The sequence below is a fragment of the Chiroxiphia lanceolata genome, chromosome 7 (genome assembly GCF_009829145.1).
Source record: "Chiroxiphia lanceolata isolate bChiLan1 chromosome 7, bChiLan1.pri, whole genome shotgun sequence".
NCBI classification, from domain to species: domain Eukaryota; kingdom Metazoa; phylum Chordata; class Aves; order Passeriformes; family Pipridae; genus Chiroxiphia; species Chiroxiphia lanceolata.
In genome coordinates, this window is record NC_045643.1 from 30182 (window position 1) to 39946 (window position 9765).

The 9765-nt window shown below is 50.2% G+C and overlaps 1 long non-coding RNA gene across 4 annotated transcripts; it reads right to left on the reverse strand.

Moving 5' to 3' along the window:
• Positions 1 to 667: 667 nt before the first annotated feature.
• On the reverse strand, positions 668 to 7815 carry LOC116789756. 4 transcript variants are annotated; one of them, XR_004358146.1, is made up of 5 exons: positions 7720 to 7815; positions 6402 to 6551; positions 4233 to 4281; positions 3527 to 3658; positions 668 to 881 (listed from the first exon to the last, which is right to left on the reverse strand). It is a non-coding gene; the product is annotated as an uncharacterized LOC116789756 (long non-coding RNA). The 4 variants fall into 4 exon arrangements; XR_004358144.1 differs by lacking the exon at positions 668 to 881 and adding an exon at positions 1531 to 1806; XR_004358145.1 differs by lacking the exon at positions 668 to 881 and adding an exon at positions 1531 to 1824.
• Positions 7816 to 9765: the final 1950 nt, after the last annotated feature.

Genomic DNA, 9765 nt, shown 5'->3' on the forward strand with positions numbered 1-9765 from the left:
GGAGTTTTTTTCCCTCTTTCATTTCACTTTTCATTTTATTATTGCTTTTTTAGTTTGCTCGCTTTTATTTTTTTTCTTTAATGTTCTTTTGTGTTTTATATTTCCTTCTTTATTTCGTTTATTTTTTATTCTCTTTATTATTTTTAGTTTTCTTTCTCGTTTGGTTTTTATTTTTTTAGTTCTTAGTCCTCCAGAGAGGAAGAACACTGCAGCTCCTCTGGGCCAGAGAAAGGCTCCCCTGCTCTTCCCTTCAACACAACGCCTGCAATGAGGCCCTGGGAGCCCGCTCCGCTCCTGCCAGGCACTGGGGCTCACCCACAGGGGGGCTCTGCCAGCACCCAGTGGAAATTGAAATTACAGCCTGGGCAGGAAATTAAAATTACAGGCCGGCAGGACCGCTCCTGGCCAAGGCCCCTGGTCCGTGCCAGTCAGACCACCCAGGGGTGGGGATTTTTGGGGGCACGCTTCCAGCTTTTATTCTCCAGAAGCTCCAGTTCTTCCTGGCACCGCTTGCTTCAGTCTTCCCCTGTTGGAAGAGGTCATTTTAGTCTTTTGAGGGCCCAGACTGCCAAAGCCCGGCCAGTCCACTCCCTCCACACCACCTGGCGCTCAGGGGCCGAGGGGCAGCCCTGCCCCGCTCAGGCCCCAGGGCTCGCCTTCGGGCTGGAGCGATCCTGCCATCAGCCCGTGGCCACCAGGGGCTCAGGAAGCCCAGGGCCAACAGCAACTCCAGGCAGCTGCAGGCAGAGGTTATCCTATCCCAGCTCTTTGGCAGTGGGGGGGAAGGTGCCTTTCCCTGTCTGGCAGCGGCATCATCCCCGCCGCAGAGCCCGTCCTGGTCCTCGGCCGCCTTGGAGACAATTCCCCTGTCACAGCCCACCCTGTGGAAAACCAGCAAAGACTGGACCTTAGGAGAGAATCCTTCCCTGGGAGGGTGGTGAGGCCCTGGCCCAGGTTGCCCAGAGGAGCTGTGGCTGCCCCATCCCTGGAAGCATTCCAGGCTAGGCTGGATGGGGCTGGAAGCCACCTGGCACAGTGGCAGGTATCCCTGAACAAGATGATCCTTAAGGGCCCCTCCAACCCAAACCACTCCAGTATTCCATGAGGATTCCGTGAGCTCTCCCTGCCATTCATTTGGCACCGTTTACTTTCCAATTTAAATTCCCAAATTCACACAGTTTGTTAAAGGAATCATTTAAAAATTATTCCAGGAAAGAAAAAGGGAGCGTAAAACATACACGAATCATTCCTATGTCCATCAAATCATTAGAATTGGAAGCCTATGACCTCACCTCTGTTCTTGTTATTGTTTCCTGGAAAACCCACAGTTTCGAAGAGAGATCCAGTGGAATGACCAGGTTTGCTCTGACAGAGAGCCAGGGGGTTTTAGATCACTTGTTCCTCTGCATCCTTACTCTTTAACCCAGTTTCCCCCAGAACCACGTTGAGGGAGAAGGTTGGAATTACTAGAAATGGATCAAGTTCACATGTTGTCCCACTGCTTTCCCACTATTTTCAAATTGTTGGAATCCCCCACCAATGTGCCCTAGGAACCCACTGTGAAATGGATCAATCAGAGGGACATCTGGAAAAACCAGATCCAGCAGCAGCCAAAACAATCCCATGGCTCTTTTTACCTGCTCTCCAGGTGCTGCTGCCAGAGCTCCCAGCAGCCGTTCCCGTTCCCAAACAGGCCGGGTGGTGCCGTGGAAGACACTCATGACATGCAGGAGGGTGAGGAGGTGCTTCTGGACGTGCTCTTTGCTGTGAATTCGGATGCCAGAGTCCAGACTGTCTTCATGGTCCCTTCCAACCCAAACCAGCCTGTGATTCCATGAGGTGATCAGCACCTCTTCCAAGTCCCTCCCAGAAATGTCCTCCCCTAACCCAGATCTTCTCCCCTCCTCTTTTTGGCACATCAGGGATGTGCTGCCAAGTGCCACGGCACAGCAAGCCTCGGCATTCCCTGGGGATGGCAAGCCTCGGCATTCCCTGGGGATGGCAAGCCTCGGCATTCCCTGGGGATGGCAAGCCTCGGCATTCCCTGGGGATGGCAAGCCTCGGCATTCCCTGGGGATGGCAAGCCTCGGCATTCCCTGGGGATGGCAAGCCTCGGCATTCCCTGGGGATGGCAAGCCTCGGCATTCCCTGGGGATGGCAAGCCTCGGCATTCCCTGGGGATGGCAAGCCTCGGCATTCCCTGGGGATGGCAAGCCTCGGCATTCCCTGGGGATGGCAAGCCTCGGCATTCCCTGGGGATGGCAAGCCTCGGCATTCCCTGGGGATGGCAAGCCTCGGCATTCCCTGGGGATGGCAAGCCTCGGCATTCCCTGGGGATGGCAAGCCTCGGCATTCCCTGGGGATGGCAAGCCTCGGCATTCCCTGGGGATGGCAAGCCTCAGCATTCCCTGGGGATGGCAAGCCTCGGCATTCCCTGGGGGTGCCGTTCCACGCTGACCTTGTGGCTTCAGTGCTCCCTCAGTCCCGGTTCCAGTTGGGAATGTCTCAAAGAGCCGTGCGTGTTCCCCCTCGCACCCCCCACTGGCACAGATGGGATGGGACTGACTTACTGGCTTTGGGATTCCTTGTCTAACAAGCAGGTGCGGGAATATCCTGTCCCAGGAATATCCAGAGCGCACCCCCTGCAAATTCCTGAGCCCTGTCCAAAAGTCACCAGGTGACACGAGGGGTTTATCCACAGTGTTGTCTGTTCTCCATAATCCAGCACTTCAGTGACTCCAGAGTCAAATAAATCAGGATCAATCCCAGGTCACACGGACTGGGACAAACCGGCTGCTGTGCTGGAAAGGGTAATTCCAGAGGCTCATCTCCCATTAGCGGGAATTCAGGCCTGCAAAGAGTCCAGCAGTGATCATGGATGTAACTATTCCTGTGGATTAACCCCCAACACTCACTGCCAAGTGCTGCTGGAGCACCTCTCCAGGGAGAAAAGCTGTGCCCAGTGCAGAGGGCATTTAGTGGGGTCCCTGCCCAATTTCCCAGGATGGATGGGAAGCTGCCATGGACAGGCTGGATCCCAAGAGAACTCCATTTGAGAAGTTGCCTGAAAGCTTCTAAAGCAGGGGCTTCTTCCCAAGCCTAAGGCAGCTGAAATCCTGTGACTTGCCAGCCTTCCTGATAAAGTGCTGCAGAAGTGAGCTGGGTGTGGCAATCTTCCTTTAACCTGATTTCAGGGAACAGCTGGCTGAGATTTTAGCTAAACTTTAAACCAGCCCGTGACACATCAGATACAAAAACCAGAAGCTCCTTTTTCCCAGCTGAAACCTACTGGCATATTCAGGGCTTATGTGGAGATAAACCCCTCTGAGAGATTCCATACCAAATATCATGGAAATTCTGAGGGATGAAAAAGCAAATCAAACACTTTCAGAGGAAGTTCTCCCACCTTAATTCCCAAACACCCTCAGAGCTTGTCCTTAGCAGCTCAAGTCCTGCACGACACAGAGCCAACACTCTGGCTCCAGTGGGAAAGGGACAGCAAATGCAGAATAAAGTTCCATCTCACCTTCAGCAACTCCCAAGGAGCTGATGACACTCCAGTGAAATCCTGGCCTGGGACAAGACTGTCCTGCCTGTGGATCGATCCAGGCTGCTGCTGTCACTGCTTCTGCTGCTTCAGGAACTTCAGACATTGTTTCTGCAGCCAAGATGAGGATTTCACAGTTTATTTTCAGGTTTAATGCATTTTTTGTTGTATTTTTAAATGTGGTTGTATTTTTAAATTTTGCTATTATTCTAGTTCCCTAAATTACTGCTCAGAAGTCTGATAAAAGTGGGTAACTAATGGTCTGTTTTGCTGTTACAGAACAAACCTTCTGGTTTATGAAATTCCAGTATGTAGAATATACAGTCACAGACACAACCCTACTACAAACAACTTAGTTTGTTTTTACAAGGCTTTGTCATGAGGTTTTTATTTACACCTGATACCTAAAATCCTTTCAGGAAAACCTACTCAAATTTGGCAACAGTTCTCATTTCTCATAATTAGTGTTTGAGCACACAGTAATCATTTCAGGCAATTCCCTGCTGCCCACACAAGGTCACTTTGGACCTCTGAGTGCTTCCAAGTCTCTCTGTCAGATTCTCTGTCCCACTGACCAAACTGCACCACGTTCAGCATTTGCCTGTTGTGACCAAAAACCCTCCCAAGTGTTCAACCAGAAGAATGTCTTCTCTGCAGTGGTCACAGCTGTAAATCCAGTACTTACAGATCTGATGGCAGGAGGGATTCTTTTCCAGAGATACCGCGTGTTATTCCTAAAAAAAATGAAGTTCAAAATACTTGTCAGTCACCAAATGCTTGCTGCAAGGAGACACCAAAAGGTGTGTTCACATCTGCCCTGAACAGTCTCAGTGCTTTGAAACAGTCCTTCTAGGCAGGAATATTTTACACTGCAGTGCAAAAGCACAGCTACTCTTGAAGAAGTTGTTAATACTGTTAAATAGCTTTGCTTGGTTTACCTGAGAGGCCTGCCTGGGACTGATGCTCTAAAATTTTTGCTTGTCTGAAAAAAACTTGCCTGAGAATAATGTTGTTAATACTTTTGGTTGCTTGAGAAACCTGCCTGAGAATCCTATAACCTTTAAGATAAGACACACAGTTTGTAGAGGGAAAGCATGTATGTTTTTGTATTGCTTAAAAGGAGAAATTAAGCAGAAATTAGCCATCCAAGAACAAAGAGGAACCAGTTTCAAGACTTAGAAACGGGACAACTGAAAGGGGACTGTTAAACATTGTTTGTTAAATCATGTACAGTATGAGTAAGGTTTTTATAATTTTTCTGCTAACGCTTAAATAGAAACAGTTAATAAAGAATTAATGTAGAATTTTTTTATGCTAAAGTTATGTATGTGGCAAACAATGAGTATAACCTTACGTTTTTGCTCCACTTGCTGAGAATTTTATAACTTTTAAAAGAAGGGGAGTGGGAAAGGAACATAAATTTTGCAAACAGATAGAAAATATCTTCAAACTGACAAGCACCCAATCAGCATTAAAGGCTGCAAAGCAAAAGACTACAGCACAAGAAGGGATTCATTTATGGACTAAAACCCAAAAGCTCAAGTGTTCTAGAGACTGCAATTGTCACAAAAGGACGCTGGATGGCAGCAAAGACTGTGAAATAATTACGGCAGACTTGTAGAGTGCGGGCATGAACTAGGCAGGATTTAACAAGGAAGTGTAATGACTTTAGAACACAGAAGGGTTTTGTGTTTGTAATATTGTTGGAGCACTCATTATGGAGGGATTTATCCCCAGTGCACCCCATTGCTGTTATTAAAGGATGGATAAAATGTTGGTGTCGGGTTCAATCTTTGTTTCACTCTCCAGCAGACAAGGGGACTGAGCTATCAGAGCAAACAGCTCATTAACAGCCTCCTTTAACACCAGCTTGGGAGGGGTTGTTCATTTTGGCAGCATTTCTCAGAAGTGAGGTTTGCACTTTCATTTTTCTTTGACTAATGAAGAGTACAAAAAATGCTTTCTTCATGTGCCCACAAGCCCACTTTGCAAACCAAAGACTTAGACTGGTTTGGGCATGTTTTTCCTAGCCCAGCTTGGTCACACACATTCTGGGGATTGGGACATTCTGAAACATTTAGTTATTGACCTTTAGAGCACAGAAGCCAAACTGAAACGATTACAAGTTCCAAGGTGTAAAGTGTAAAAGAGTGAAAAAGTCTCACTGCTTTTCATCAAAGCACAATTCTAAAAATCCACAGTTGCAAAACTTCAAATTCATCTGAACCAAGGTTATCTGCATTAAATATTCAGTATCAGCCTTCAGGGAATCTGCCCTGGAAGAATATACACCTACAATCCAGGAAAACAGCCAAATCTTGGAATTCCCCACACCAGTGCTTCCTTTGGGGCTTGGTACTCAGACGTGGCAGTGACATTCATTTGGCCTGAATAAATAATCAGCAACTTCTCACTCAAACCCCAAGTGCAGTGGCTCGAGTTCACACAGGGACGTGGCAATCCCACACGAGACACAACTCAGGGGGTTTCTGCTTCCTGCAGATTCACCTCCTTCAAGCCAACAGCATCCCTCATTTCTAACACAGACGGCCCAGAGTTATCCTGCTGGAACTGAGACACAAGGAGCAGCCTGTAACCCTACTCAAAACAAATGCAGCCTTGAACAGCTACAAATCAAAACACTGACATGGCTGACACTGCCCAAAAGCAGCCGACTTCACTACGTAAGGAACTTTATTCCTAAATTTCCCGACAGTTCCAAAGGGGGGGGGAGGAGGAGCACACAAAGGAGGATGATTGCTTGTTCAGATGGAGGGTTGAAAGAGCCTTAATCCCACAAATATCACTCTCTCCTTTCAAACACAGCACTGCCCACTGGCACTTTGTTACTCACACAACCAACTCCTCTCGTTCTGGCGGCTGCAGCTCGAGCTGCTGGTGACAAACCCAGGTGTAAAGCCACAGGTGGAGAGAAGCCACTCACGTGTCGTTGTGCAGCAGGTACAAAGCCACAAACAAGGGCTGCTGCAGTCCCTCCAGGGGCCTAAAAACAAACACAGGCCATTTGGTTACACATTTTAAGAGCAGTAGGATACAGAACACAGCAGGAAGCCAAGTTTTATGAAAACTGAACACTCCAAGACAACTAATGGAAGTTTTTTCCGCATCCCATCGTAGGTCTGGGCAACTTTTTTTCCAATAAAGCTTCAGGCTGCCCAAACCATGCACCAGCCACTGCTCTGAGCTTGGGAATGGCAATGGGACAAAAGGCAAGGCAACTGACGGGAATGTGGGGAGTCCGAACCAGCCCTCCCTAGCGGGGAGTGTTGGGAGCACAGCCAGTGCCACACTGCCCTCGGTACAGCCGGCCGGGAGCAGCTGTACCCTGTGCTCCTCCAAAGGACGGGAATGCACCTTCACAGCTCCCGGCTGGAAGGGGCAGCCACACTCAACTCTCCCAGCCCCACAAGGCACTCTCCTCCTCCTCTGGGCCCTGGTGCCCATCACCTGAGGCAGCAGCAGCTCCCGCTTCCAGCACAATTCCCTCCAGCTCCACAGCACCCCTCGCAGAACTCAGGGCTACGAAGAGGCTGCAGCAACACGTTGGGCACACGAGAGGGACCTACGCTCAGCACAGGAACAGCAGCTGGAGCTGGACGCTGCTCCCCTGGAACCAGGGACCCCTTCCATTGCAGCAGGGAATTTTCCACTGCCCAGCTCCAGGCCCAACACCAAAGTTCTGCAGGTGCCCGGGATCGCACACAGGATCACCTGCTTCCCTCCACTTGCTGAGGCAGCCAGATCTAAACGCAGGATCACAAGAGCTCCCGGAGAGCAAAATTCGCAGCTCACACTTCTTTCAGTTCACTGCAGCGGGATGTGCGAGCTCCACATTTAGACAAGCACTGGGAACTCTACCCAAGGATAAATCTCTGTGGATGCCACGCGGGAAGGGCCTGTGCCGTGCCGGTGGTGCCCCTTCCGAAGCCCCGGCTGCTGCCTGGAGCCCCGACAGTGCCCGCAGCACTTGGGCACTGCTCGGGCAAGAGAATTATACTGGAATGCACTTATTTGGGTGAAACTCGCGAGTTTTTCGAGGGCTTTCTGGCAAGCCCAGGGGGCGATTCTGAACACTGAGCCCTGCGCACCTCACACACACAGAGGGAGCCCCGGGCCCTGCCCTCCCCATCCCCATCCCCGTGCCCCCACACCTCCAGCTCCCGAGCGAGTCTCGCTCCGCTCTCCGCCGCCTCCGCCATCGTCCCTCACGCATGCGCGAGCTCTGACGTCACTTCCGTCTCCAGCCCCAGCGACTTCCGCCCGGCTCTCAGTGCGTGGGGCCTGCGGGGCGCCCGGGCGGGGCGTGGGCAAGGCGGGGGGCGTGGCCATGGCGAGGGCGTGGCCATGGTACCGTAGGGGTTACTGCCTTATTTCTGCGAAATAAGCAGAATTCCTGTGTCACAAACAGAATTATCTCCAGTTTGCTGTCTGCTGTATGAGATACACGCCCCCAGCCCGTATTGCACATGACACGCCGCACGTCAGGGATGCACTTCAGGGAGAGAAAGTGCTTTCCCAGCTTCGTGCCTGTTTATAATGGGGTTTAAAAGTAGTTTTACGGTAGCGGTTCTTTATCCTTGTTCCCTGTAAAATCCCCTGTTATGCAGAGCAAACAGTGTGGCCAGAGATACACCACAGAATCCTGGAATATCCTGAACTGGAAGGGACCCACAAGGATCACCCAGTCCAATTCCCGGCCCTGCCCAGGACACCCCAACAATCCCACCCTGTCCGTGACAGCATTGTCCAAACGCTCCTGGAGCTCTGGCAGCCTTGGCACCGTGACCACTGCCCTGGGGAGCCTGCTCACCCTCTGGGGGAAGAACCTTTCCCTGATATCCAGCCTAACCCTCCCCTGACACAGCTGCAATATCTATACAATATAGCATTCCATATATACACAATATAGGATTCAATATACATACAAGAAATCATCTATATCTCTGCCTATATCCTATGAAATAGCCCATAATGTGCTCAAATGGCATTTAACAGCACATGTGCTACTTCAGAGGTGGAACCACCCCTCTGCCGTGGCCTTTCTGTGTCTCGGGTTCCCATCCCCAGTGAGACCAGGGGGCTGTTCTGAGCACTGAGCCCTCTGCACCTCACCTGGGGTCAGCACCGGGACCCCCAGCCCTGCCCAACTGGCCCCAAAACCGGGCTCATGAGCCATATTTCTGACTGGAGGAGGGTTGAACATGTTTGCAGCCCGGTTTGAGGCAAAGGAATTGATGGAAAATGGCAAGATTGTCACCAGATCTTTGCAAGTACCGGGGCCACAGATACAAACTCACAGTTTTAGGGTAAAATTAACCCTAACGAGGAGGCTCATTTTCTGCAAACCTTTGCTTTCTGATATGACAAATTTGCTTTCCACGAACATCCTCACCCCAGGTCACAAGGCCTGACCCCACCACTTCTCCCCACCTCCCATCCCCAGCACTGCCCCAAACACCATTCCCCGAACCATTTATTCCTCTTGTGGAGAGTTTCCCCAAGCTGTGCTCCAGAGCTGCACCACCTGACTCTAAAGTTAGGATGCCCCGTGCAAGCCTGTTCCAAGTGTGCCAGGGTCGTCCAGAGGTGCTCCCCACACTTCTGGGTTGAAACAAGGGAAAAAAACCAGTAAAAATGGAACAGATGAGAGGTTTCCTCGAGAGGGCAGTAGCTGCAAGGGAAACTGCCTAAAAATCCAAGGAAACTAGACATCCATACATCCTACTGTCCCTTTCATGCAAGAAACTCTTTCCATTGCAAGGCAGCCGGGCTTTTTTTTTTTTTTTATGTTTCTTTTTGCTTTTCATTATGTTTTTGGAACAACAAAGATAGGGTTGCTTCCCAGTGTGCTTAGCTGAACACCTCTCTGGAAGCCATTCCTTGGCATGGCGACAGTCAGAAAAGCCGTATCCTCTTTCTCTTTTATAGTCTTCCCTCCATCCCTCTCCTCTTGCCTTCCTTTAACACCCTAGGGTACGTCCCTGTGATTCTGGGCCACGTCCTCACCTCTCTTTCCCTCCTTTTCCAAAGCTGTTTAAGGCTCTGATAGTATTTTCAGGGAGGAGACATACCAGAAGGGAATACTCTTCTTTTTGCATCACCAAAATAAAATGCAGCAGGTCTGTTGTGTTTTCAGGGTTATTAAAAATCCGGGAGGTTTGGATGCTGTTTCTGGGGTTGTCTGGAGCTGGTGTGGG